This window comes from Chrysochloris asiatica, unplaced genomic scaffold (genome assembly GCF_000296735.1).
Source record: "Chrysochloris asiatica unplaced genomic scaffold, ChrAsi1.0 scaffold00079, whole genome shotgun sequence".
Lineage (NCBI taxonomy): Eukaryota > Metazoa > Chordata > Mammalia > Afrosoricida > Chrysochloridae > Chrysochloris > Chrysochloris asiatica.
This window is the reverse complement of record NW_006408597.1, coordinates 4,657,324-4,669,202: the sequence shown is the minus strand read 5'-3', so window position 1 is coordinate 4,669,202 and position 11,879 is coordinate 4,657,324. Positions and strand designations below refer to the sequence as shown.

At 37.8% G+C, this 11,879-nt stretch overlaps 1 pseudogene; it reads left to right on the top strand.

The window, feature by feature from the left end:
* Positions 1-1,148: 1,148 nt before the first annotated feature.
* The window catches only part of LOC102841095, a 38,455-nt pseudogene continuing 27,724 nt past the window's right edge, over positions 1,149-11,879 (top strand).

Below are 11,879 nucleotides of genomic sequence, written 5' to 3'. Positions count from 1 at the left end.
TGAAGCACTTTACTGTTTATGTGAAGTTTGCAAAATTAATTTTTTAAATACAGAAGCCAGTCCTATGACAATGCTGTCAATATATCATAGTTTTATAAAGGCAGGTAATACAAACATTTAGAATGTAAGGAATATGCCATTTTTATACCATATGCTGCACATTCATTTAATATTGTAAGATGTAGCACAGAAGATCATTGTTGAGAAGCACATTTGATTTTTTTTTCTACTGCTCAGTTGCTCTACACACGTTTTGCCACCTACTCACCAGTGGGAAGTTCTTAAAACATACTCGTATTTAGGCAATGATCAAGTATTAAAATGCCTTTCTAATATGCATTTGGAAGAACATGCCGTAGCAATAGTTGTAGTCCGAGAATGCTACACTCAGATGCTAGATGCGTGAGAAAATATTGCTGAAGATCAGATACAAAAAGGAGATAGTAAAAGAGAAGCTAAAAACATCACCAAGAAAATACAAACTCTACAGTGTATAGTTATGTGGTTTATGTGGAATAAAATAGTGCAGCATTTTCATCAGCAGAATCAAGCTCTCCGAGATTAAAGACTTGCACAGATGATATAACCTTGCTTGCTGAAAATGAAGAGGACTTAAGCTATTTACTGATGAAGATCAAAGACTAAAGCCTTCAGTATGAATTGCAACTCAATATAAAGAAAACAGAAATTCTCACAACTGGACCAATAAATAACATCATGATAAGTAGAGAAAAGATTGAAGCTGTCAAAGCCTTCATTTTGTTTGCATCCACAATCAACACTCGGAAGGAGCAGTGAAGAAATCAAACAGTATATTACATTAGACAAATCTGATGCACAAGACCTCTTTAAAATATTCAAGAGCAAAGACATCAGTTTGAAGACAAAAGGTACATCTGATCCAATCCATGATACCTTCAATGAATAAGGAAAACCGTAAAAGAATTCATGGATTTAAATTATGGTATTGGAGAAGGATACATATTGAAATTATCATGGACTGCCAGAAGAACAAACAAAGAAGTACAGCCAGAATGCTCCTTGGAAACCAAGATGATGAGACTTTATCTCTCATACTTCAGATACGTATTAGGAAGGACCAGTCCCTAGAGAATGACAGCAGAAAAGAGGAAAACCTTTTTTTGAAGATGATGCTGAAAGCCAAGAAGAAAGCCCCTGCCCCTCCCAAAGCAAAGGCATTGAAGGCCAAGAAGTCAGTGCTGAAAGGAGTCCCAGTCACAAGAAAAAGATCTGCATGTCCCCCACCTTTCAGGGGCCCAAGACACTGAGACTCTGAAGGCAGCCAAAATATCCTCAGAAGAGAACCCAGGAGAAACCAGTTTGACCACTATGCCATCATCAAGTTACCTCTGACTACTGAGTCAGCCAAGAAGAATATTGAAAATAACAACAACACACTTGTGTTCATTGTGGATGTCAAGATCAACAAACACCAGATCAAATAGGCTGTGAAGAAGAAGCTCTATGAAATTGATGTAGCCAAAATCAACCCCTTGATCAGGCCTGATGGACAAAAAGAAGGCATATGTTCAACTGGCTCCTGACTATGATGCTTTGGATGTTGCCAACAAAATTGGGATTATCGAAAATAAACCCTGCTCCCGTAAAGATTTACAGCCTCGGAAACCCTGTACAGGGTCGCTATGAGTCGGAACCGACTCCCCGGCACATAACAACAACAAACTAAACCCAACTGAATAATTCTAAATATAAATTTTTTCAATAAAAGATTTTTTTAAAAAAAGTAAGATCGCGACAAGATGGATTGACACAGTGGCACCAACAATGGGCTGAAATGTAACAATTGTTGTGAGGATGGTGCAGGTTATTTCATTCTGTGAAACAATGTTGATTCTGTAGTGCATTAGGTTGCTAAGAATCACACAATAACAACAGCAACTAGCAGTCCTTAGCAGAGCATTTACATAATTTTAGAGAAGATATTTAAAGCTTTGAAAGTCAAAAAATAAAGGTTGGGGGAGGAGGGATACTGCAGTTCATAGTTGCAGAAGTATTAGAAAGAAACAAGTTAATGACAGAAATACTCCAGAAGTATCATTGAGTGCCAGAGATGAATTTCACATAACTGCATACCACATCATCATTGACGTCCTTGAATCTTGCATGAAAAGAAGGGCAAAGGAGGTATATGAAATTCTATTAAATGGGTTTTTCTTCTTAAACAATGTGGGCATACCTAATGAAGAACGCATAGAGGTGTCCAAAACTAGTGTGGAGCTTAGTCTGATGACTTCAGCACACGCATTTACAAGGAAGTACAACAATTTCATTCTTAAATGAGAACTAAGTTTACAGATTCAGGAAAGATAAACATTACTCATGTAAGCAGTTCCACCATAGAAGATAAAATACAATGTGTATTTTCCAATGTTGAAATAGCTTTACATGTATTCCTAACTTTAGTAATCATGAACTGAACAGCAAATTGCTCATCTTTATCCCTCAAAAGACTCAAAAATCCTCAGTGTACAATAGCAATTCAAGAGAGACTCAATTTTTTACCCTTATTGTATGTAATTTATTATCTTTATTATGTGTAGACACAGATTGACAGTTTAATAGTAATGAAACCACTGAAGAATTTTTAAGAGCAAAGAATAGAAATGTTTTTAATTATAACATGTTAGAAATGAAAGCTCTTTTTAAAATTGAGTGGTATAGTAATTTGTTCTAATATTTGTTTTCTTATCATTAAATTTTCTTTTAGGACATCTTTTTATTTATAATCATAGTATTTATTAAAAAACAAGCATAAAATTGAAATATGAACCATTTAAAGCAAAATTGGTAAAAGTTAACTTTTTGTTATGGGAGATCAGCAGAATTTTACATGAATTCTTGAAACAACTAAATTCACTGACACATTTTCTTTATTATAGAATATGTGGAATATTCCTTTTGTAGAAAATGTGGTATATCCTAAAAATCTTAGTACTCTGCCTCCACTAAAATTTTATAATCCAGTTCATCTCATCCCACTAAAATGGCATGTCCCACTTTTGTGATTAATCACTAATCTTATGTTATTGTTGTTAAATGTTATGGAGTCACTTTTGACTCATTGCGAGATTGTATAGGGTTTCCAAGAAGCAACTGGTGAGTTTGAACCACCGACCTTGTGGTGCAAACCGACCTTGTGGTCCAGTGTATTATCCTACAGTGCTACACATTTAAAAAGAAGTTATATCATGCATAGTTCAAACACACAAACACACATGCACACATATGCAAGGAGTCTTCAAAAAAAAGTTGGTGAAACAAAAGGAGAAATATTGCATAAGAGCATTATTGAAAAAGCTTAAGACACGATACTCATACTAAAAGAAAAACAAAAAACAAAAAACTTTGTTACCAGGGGCAGGAGGGAGGGGACGATAGAGTACAAGTTAGGGGATAGATGTATCATAGTTTGGGTGCTGAGGAGAGCAATACACAAGAAGAGGGAGGGTGATGGAAGAACAAGGTAGATAAGGGAACACTGAGGAAGGTTTGCAGGGACTAAATGGGACAGAGGTAAATAGTGATATATGCTCAACCTTGGAACAACAGGGCTCTGTGATACAGGGATCAAGGCGCAGTTTAAATGGGTAAAAGAAGGGAAATAATGTTAAAATGCTTGACTTTCTTATGAATATTGGTTTCCTTTGCCTACTATTGTAAAATAGACACTTGGGGAGATAGAAAGGAATATTGGGAAACATGATTACAGAAAGCTTGTAAGCCCATCTTCAACCCATAACTGATTTGAATACCTAACAGGGGTTCTAGAACTTGTCCAGTGAAATAGGCTTCTTTGGAGCCTTTGTAGTGCATAGGACCTTAGGTGGAATCTTGAGCCCCATCCAGAACCTTCTGAGGTGGGACATTCCCACTTGAAAGAACATGTAGACCAGCCTGGAGCAGCTAGGGGAACAGAAAATACTGTTTTAAAGAAAAACCAGCAGGGAAAAATAAAAAACAAAAATGGCAGTCTGATTGGCTACCACAAGAATAAGCAAGTTGTTCGCCAGTGAGTCATCAAGGCAAGCAATCAAGTCTCTTCAGGACAAACCCCTCTCCAAGACCAAAACTCAAATGGAACACACAAGCAGGCATGTAAGCTTGCTGAAGACCATGTGGGTCTACTGGTAAGTGGAAATGGGGGAAAGGCAGCAATGAAGATATGGGCTGAGTTCAACCATGTTCCATAGACTCCTGTCGACCTGGAGATGAAAGAAACAAGAGGAAGGGGCTGATTGGTCCGAAGTGTAAGACCTGGGGACTGACTGCTAAGCCCACAGACAAGGAGGGCTAGAATTGAGAGTGAAACGTCCAACTGATATGAAATAAGGGCAGATGCATAAGAACACCCAAACTTGCAGCTAAAACCCATTTGACCCAGCTTCAATGGCTTGATGATCAGAACTTGACAAGAGGAAGATAAAAGAAATTTGATAAAGGAAATAAGTATAAATTGCTACAATTTGATTAACTTGACCTATACTTATGGATGTAGTAGCTCAAAATACCAACTGAGAGGGAAGCAGTTTTCATATCAAGGATAAACACATCCCCTCTGTACACAGGGTTGATAGGAATGGGCAATTTAGGCATTGGCTATCTAAAATGGGAGAGCTATGAAGGCACGAAATGGCTGTCTTACAAGTTTTCAAGAGGGAGTTTAGTTTCAGAGTGTGCAGGAAAAAGTAGAATCCCCACTGAATAGTTTTCATCTTGTCTAGATGGGCCTGGTGAAAGGAGATGAGGAGATTCCTATGATTCAATAGTGAGCAATTGTTATCATGACTAACTGCAATTGTCACACTGTAAAGGTAGAAGTTTTATAACATAAAGAGGGGAGTAGTTAACCTTACATTCCAGGAACAGAGGATCCTAGGACCATCAAGGGAGAAGAGCATGAACTGAATGTGAAACCCTATCCAGAGAAGCAGTGACACCAGAGATAGAGGCAGAGATGAGGACATGGAGAGATAGAGCAGCTGAGGACTCTAGACTCATGGAAAGAGAAAGGCTGTATGCTGACAGCCAGGAGGCAGGCTTGCAGAATGTGCCCTTGGATTGTTTAAATGATTATATATTCCTGACTGTTTTTGTGTGCATCAAAAAACAAAACAAAGATTATAGCCTTGGAAAATCTGTGGAGCAGTTCTATTCTGCCCTATAGGTTACTATGAATCTGAATCAACTCAACAGCAATTGATGGTTTTCTGTGTGTACAACATGGTCAGTATAATTAATGCTACTGAGTTGTGCCATTAAAATGCTTACAATAGAAATTGTTATATACATTTATCACAATTAATTTTTTTAAGTTATTAAAATTATATATGTAATATAAAAAAAGGAAGATAAAGAAATTTGATAAAGGAAGCAAGTATAAATTGCTACAATTTGATGAACTTGACATATATTTATGGATGTAGTGGCTCAAAGTACCAGCTGAGAGGGAAGCAGTCTTCACATCAAGGTTCAATCCTATATCCTATCCCCTCTGTACACAGGGTTGATAGGGATGGGCAATTTAGACATTAGCTACCTAAAATGGGGGTGAGGGAGGGAGGGGGTGAGGGAGGGAGGGGGTGAGGGAGGGAGAGGGCTATAAAGGCACAAAGTGGCTGTCTTACACGTTTTCAAGAGAGAGTTTAGTTTCAGAGTGTGCAGGGAAAGGTAGAATCCCCACTGAATAGTTTTTATCTAATTTAGACAGGTCTGGTGAAAAGATGGGGATAAGAATCTTATGACTCAATAATAAGTAATTGTTATCATGACTAGTTGCAATTGTCATAACTATAAAGGTAGAAGTTTTGTAACATAAAGCAGGGAGTAGTAATTCAACATTTCAGGAACAGAGGACCCTAGGACCATCAAGGGAGAAGAGCACGAACTGAATGTGGGATCCTATCCAGAGAAGTAGCGACACCAGAGGTGGAGGCAGAGATGATGACATGGAGAGATAGAGCAGCTTAGAACGCTAGATTCATGGAAAGAGAAAGGCTGTGTGCTGGCTTGTAGAATGTGCCCTTGGGTTGTTTCAATGTTTTTATATTCCTGAGTGTTTTTGTGTACATAAAAACAAACAACAACAACAACAAAAATCAGTGGAGACAGAAGCAAGTACTGTTGAATGATGATACATGGAGGGGATTGTAATTATTGCAATGAAATGAAATACAATAGGATGAGTGCAAAATCGATGTTCTCCTATGTAAACTATCACTCAATTCACAATAAAAGCTTTTAAAAAAAAGTTGGTGGAAAATAGAATTAAAAGATCATGGGATTTTTCACATCGTTTTTGAAGCCCCTAATATGTGTGTAACAACAACAACAACAAAATATGTGTATAAGGAGCCCTGATAGCTTTGGCTATCTGGTGGTTATGTGCTATGGTATCAGTTCTGACTCATAGCGACTTGCATAGGGTTTCCAAGGCTGAAAACTTCACAGGAGCAGAAAGCCTTATCTTTCTCCCATGGAACTTACAAATTTCTTACCTTGAGGTTAACAGCCTTACTTTGTAACCAATACACGACCAGAGCAGGTTACAAGTTAGCCATCTAACTGCAAAGTCTGCAGTTCAAATCTACCAGCCACTCTGAGGGAGAAAGATGAGGCTTTTTGCTCCTGTAAATTACAGCCTGAGAAGCCCTATGTAAAGCCGCTGTAGGTCAGAACCTACTTCAGTACGTGTGTGTGTGTGTGTGTGTGTGTGTATGGAGTTTAGAGCCCTTATATACCTTATTCCAGTTCTGGAAGGAAGTCTCCATTTCCCTGGTTCTTTAAGAATTCACTTTAAATAATTTGTAAATTATTTCCTTGTGTCTTTGAAAAGTATATGAATCTAATAGGTCTCGTCAACGATCTAGCAGCTATATCTTTGAAGTGTAACTACAAGTGAGCCTTCCCTACCTTCCAGTTTCTTAGAAAACTAGAATAAACTCATGTGGCCATGTTATTAGGAAGGGCCAGTTCCAAGGGAAGGACATCAAACTTGCTAGACAGTCAGTGAAAAAGAGGATGCCCTTCAGTGAACTGCAGTGACCAGTGACTATAACAATGGCTCAAACATAACAATGTTTTGAGGATGGCACAAGACCCGGCAGTGTTTTCTTCTGTTGAACATGGGGTCACGATGAGTCAGAACCAGTTGACACCTAATAAGAGGTGGCCTTCTGAAGTCCTGGTTGGTACTGTGGGTTAATGCTCTGGACTGCAAAGTCAGCTTGAGCTGCAAGGTCATAGGAAACCCTACACAGGGCCGTTATGAGTCGGAACCAACTCAACAACAACCCGATCTCTGGAGTCCTGGTGTGACGCTGTGGGTTAATGATCTGGACTGTAGTCAGGTTGATCTGCAAGGTCAGCGATTCAAGCTCACCAGCCACTTCTCAGAAACCTTATACAGGGTTGCTGCAGGTCAGAACTGACTCAACAGCCTTAACCACAATAACAATAATCCTATCTCTGGGCCAAAATGATTAGAAAATTAACTACTTCGAATATAATGGATTGTAGCTATATGTTAGTTACGTATTCATTCTGTTTTTGCAATTTCTTCAACAGATTGCCTTGTGATGCATCACATTCTGGTTTAATGCTTATTCAATGATAAAACTTTTCTTTTTCTTCTATTTCTGTGGAAACACTTTCTGGATTGGAAATAGATTTTTTTTGTTTTTAGTAACTTTTCACCAACACCATACCATCTGTGTCATTTGAGAGTTACACTGTGTATAATATGAGAGATGTGATTTCTCTGCAAATTCTAACATTCAATGATATCTTGATAATTATTCACCTAGGTAAGAAAACTAAAGTTAAGTGACTTTCCAAGGCTGTTGTTAACTGCCATCAAGTTTATTCCAACTCATAGCGACCCTACGCAGAACAGAATCAAACACTGCCCAGTCCAGTGCATTCTTCAAAATCGTTTTGTTTAAGCACATTGTTGCTGGCAGTGTGTTAATCCATCATGTTGTGGTTACAGGGCAGCTAATTATTTAATATGGTCCTTCTAGCCATATTGTTTCAGATGTATTGTAAATCCTTGCCTGTGAGTATGGACCTATTTTGATGTTAGTTAGTTGTTAATGAGACAAGACTAAAGTAGGACTACAGATTAAGGGGAGAACTATGGCTCAGTAGGCTAAGAACTGGATTGCAAACACAAGGTCAGCAGTTCTGGTCCACTAGGCACTCTGTGGGAGAAAGATAGATGAGGCTTTCTGCTACCACAAAGGATTAAAGCCTCGGAAACCCTACAAAGGGTCACTATGAGTCAAAACCAACTTGATAGCATTTAACAACAACAAAGTAAGGTGGAACAAAGACGTAAGGAGTAAAGTGGGGTGATGGCTGTTGTTGTCGTTAGGTTCCCTCAAGTTGGTCTCAACTCATAGTAACCCTGTGCACAACAGAACAAAACACTATCATGGCCTGTACAATTGTTGTTATATTTGAGCCAATTGCTGCTGCACTGTGTCAATACATCTCATTGGGGGTCTTCCTCTTCCTCCCCAACCCTCCAGTTTACCAAACATGATGTCCTTCTCCAGGGACTGATCCCTCCTGACGTGTCTGAAGTATGAGAAATGAAGTCTTGCCATCCTGACTTTTAAGGAGCATTATGGATGTTCTTCTTGCCAGACAGGTTTGTTCTTTTGGCAGTTCATGGTATTTTCAGTATTCTTCATTGACACCATAATTCAAATGCATCAATTCTTTTACAGTCTTCCTTATTCATTGTCCAACTTTGAAATGAATGAAAATTCCATGGTCAGGTGCACTTTAATTCCTCTTTACTCTTTAAAACATTAAAAAGGTTTTTAGCAGCAGATTTGCCTAATGCAATATGTCATTTTATTTCTTGACTGCTGCTTCCATGAGTGCTGGTTGTGGATACAAACAAACTGAAGTTTTTGATAACTTCAATCTTTTCTCCATTTATCATGATGTTATTTATTGGTCTAGATGTGAGGTTTAAAAAAATTTTTTTTCTTTACATTGAGATTCAGTAGAACACTGTAGTCTTTGACCCACATCAGAATTTCAAGTCCTCTTGACTTCCAGCTAGCAAGGTCGTATCATCTGCATTTCTCAGGTTGTTAATGAATCTCCTCCAATCCTAATGTCATGTCCTTCTTCACATAATGCAGTTTGTCAGATTATTTTTTCAGGACACAGAGTTTTATTCCCTATTCAGATTTATTTGTATCACTCTTATTTTCTTTTACAATTTTCTGGTGTTTTTTTTTTTTTAAAAAAAAAACACTTTTTATTGTGAATTGAACAGGGCAGATTATCAGTTTTACACTCAACAAATCTTATACTTTGCTTCAATACAATTACTGTTTTCCCTCCATGTACCATCAGTTAATAGTATTAACATTTAATCACTTTCATTTTTTTTTCTAACTTGTGTGTGTGTTGTGTGTATGAATTGAGTGAAGGTTTATAGAACAGATCATCAATTCCACATTCAATAAATTATACACTTTGTGTCATTATAACAATTGCAGTCCTTTCCACATATCATCAGTTAGCAGTATTTACCTTTATGTGCTTACGGTTTTTCTCTCTTCACGCCACTCCCCATCCACTCTGTAAGCATCATTTGTTGTTGTTAAGTGCCATTGAGTCAGTTCCAACCCATTGCAACCTTGTATAGAGTTTCCAAGGAGTGACTGGTGAGCTTGAACTGCTGACCTTGCTGTTAAAATTGACTTTGCAGTCCAGCACATTAACCCACTGTGCCACCCTAGGACTCCATTTAACCATCATAGAAATGATCCATTTAGCTAGAAAATATTTTCTTAACTTTTTACAACAGTGGTCTTATGCAACATTTGTCCTTTTGTGATTAATTTCACTCTGCATGTCTTCCAGGTTCATCCAAGTTGTGAGGTGTTTTGCAGATTTATCATTATTCTTCAACATTACTTAATATTCCATTGTGTGTATGTACTGAAGTTTGTTTAACTATTCTGTTGATGGGCACTTAGGTTGTCTCTGTCTCTTTGCTATTGTGAATAGAGCTGCAATGAACGTGGGTATACATTCATCTACTCGTGTCACAGCTTTTGTTTCTTGAGGATATAGACCAAGTACAGGGGTTGCTAGGTCATACAGTATTTCTGTTTCCAACTTTTTGAGAAATTATCATACTGTTTTCCACAGTAGTTGCACCATTTTACAGTCCCACCAGCAGTATTCACTTTGACTCTTGCATTCCTCCGTGTGTCTCCTGCTACCTCTCTCTATCTTTCCTCTGCCAACCTCCCTCATGTTGAAAATGGTCTTACCAATCACCTATGCTAACAGTCTCTACTAAGATACAGTAACAAGCCAAAAGCTGTATCTCAATCACCAGGCTGTGTCTACCCTTGAGCCCATGAACAATTTCCCCTCCTGCCCCCATAATCATCATAACATGTTTGTTTCTTTTATCAAGTAAACCTTTTAATGAACATTTTAAAACAGTGGTTTCATACACTATTTGTCCTTTTGTGATTAATTTCACTCAGCATAATGTCCTCCAGATTCATTCATGTTGTTGAGGTGTTTCACAGATTCATCATCATTCTTCAGCATTATGTAGTATTCCATTGTGTGTATGTATCAAAGTTTGTTTAATCATTCTTCTAGTGATGGATATTTAGGCTGGCTTCATCTCTTTTGCTATTGTGAATACGTCTGAGATGAATATGGATGTGCATATATCTTCTCGTGTTGTGGCTCTTACCGCTTGGGGATATATACCAAGTAGGGGGATTGGTGGGTCATACAGTATTGCTATTTCCAACTTTTTGAGGAAGTGCTGTACCATTTTCCATTTAACAGCTCATCAGCAATATAGAAAGGTCCCAGTCTCTGTAATCCCTCACCAGCATTTGTTGTTTTCTGATTTTTGGAACTTAGCTATTAATACTAAAGTAAGATGATATCTCATTGTTGTTTTGATTTGTATCTCTCTAATCATTAATGACTCAAGTGTGGCAACAGTAGTGCGGTTGACCCAGGATCGGGTAGTGTGTCGTTCTGCTATGCATAAGGTCACTATGTGTCAGTGCTGCAATCATTAATGCTGCAATCCTGGTGGGTTAATGTGCTAGACTGAAAAGTTGATTTGAACCACAAGATTCGCAGTTCACCAGTTGCTCCTCGGAAACCCTATATAGGGTCACTATAAGTCAGAACCAACTCAATGGCACTTAACAATAACAACAACAATCATTAATGCTAAACACAAGGTCGGAGGTCCAAACCTATCAACCACTTCTCAGAAACCCTATACTGGGTCACTATGATTCAGAACTGACTCACCACTACCATCAACAACAATGGTTAATAATCATAAGCATTTCTTCAAATGTTTCTTGGCCACCTGAAGGTCTTCTTTGGTGAAGTGTCTGTTCATGTCCTCTGCCCATTTTTTAATTGAATTGTTCGTCTTCTTCTTGTTGAGGCATTAACTTTAAGAGTAGTCTTTTGTCTGATATGTCATTGCCAAACATTTTTCCTTGTCGGTGGGTCCTCTTTTTACTCTTTTGGTGAAATCCTTTGATGCACATAGTATCTAATTTTTAGGAGGTTTCAGTTTTCTATTTTGTCTTCTGTTGTGTGTTTTCAGTTATGTTTGATAGTGTATTTATGCCATGTTCAGAGCCCCTAGGTTTCTTAATATTTTTTCATTGATGATTTTTATAGTTCTAGACTTTAATTGAAGTCTTTTTTTTTTAAGACTTTTATTGTGAATTGAGTAAAAGTTTAAAGGGCAGATCATCAGTTTTACATTCAACAAATCATACACCTTGTTTCATTACAATGATTATAATCCC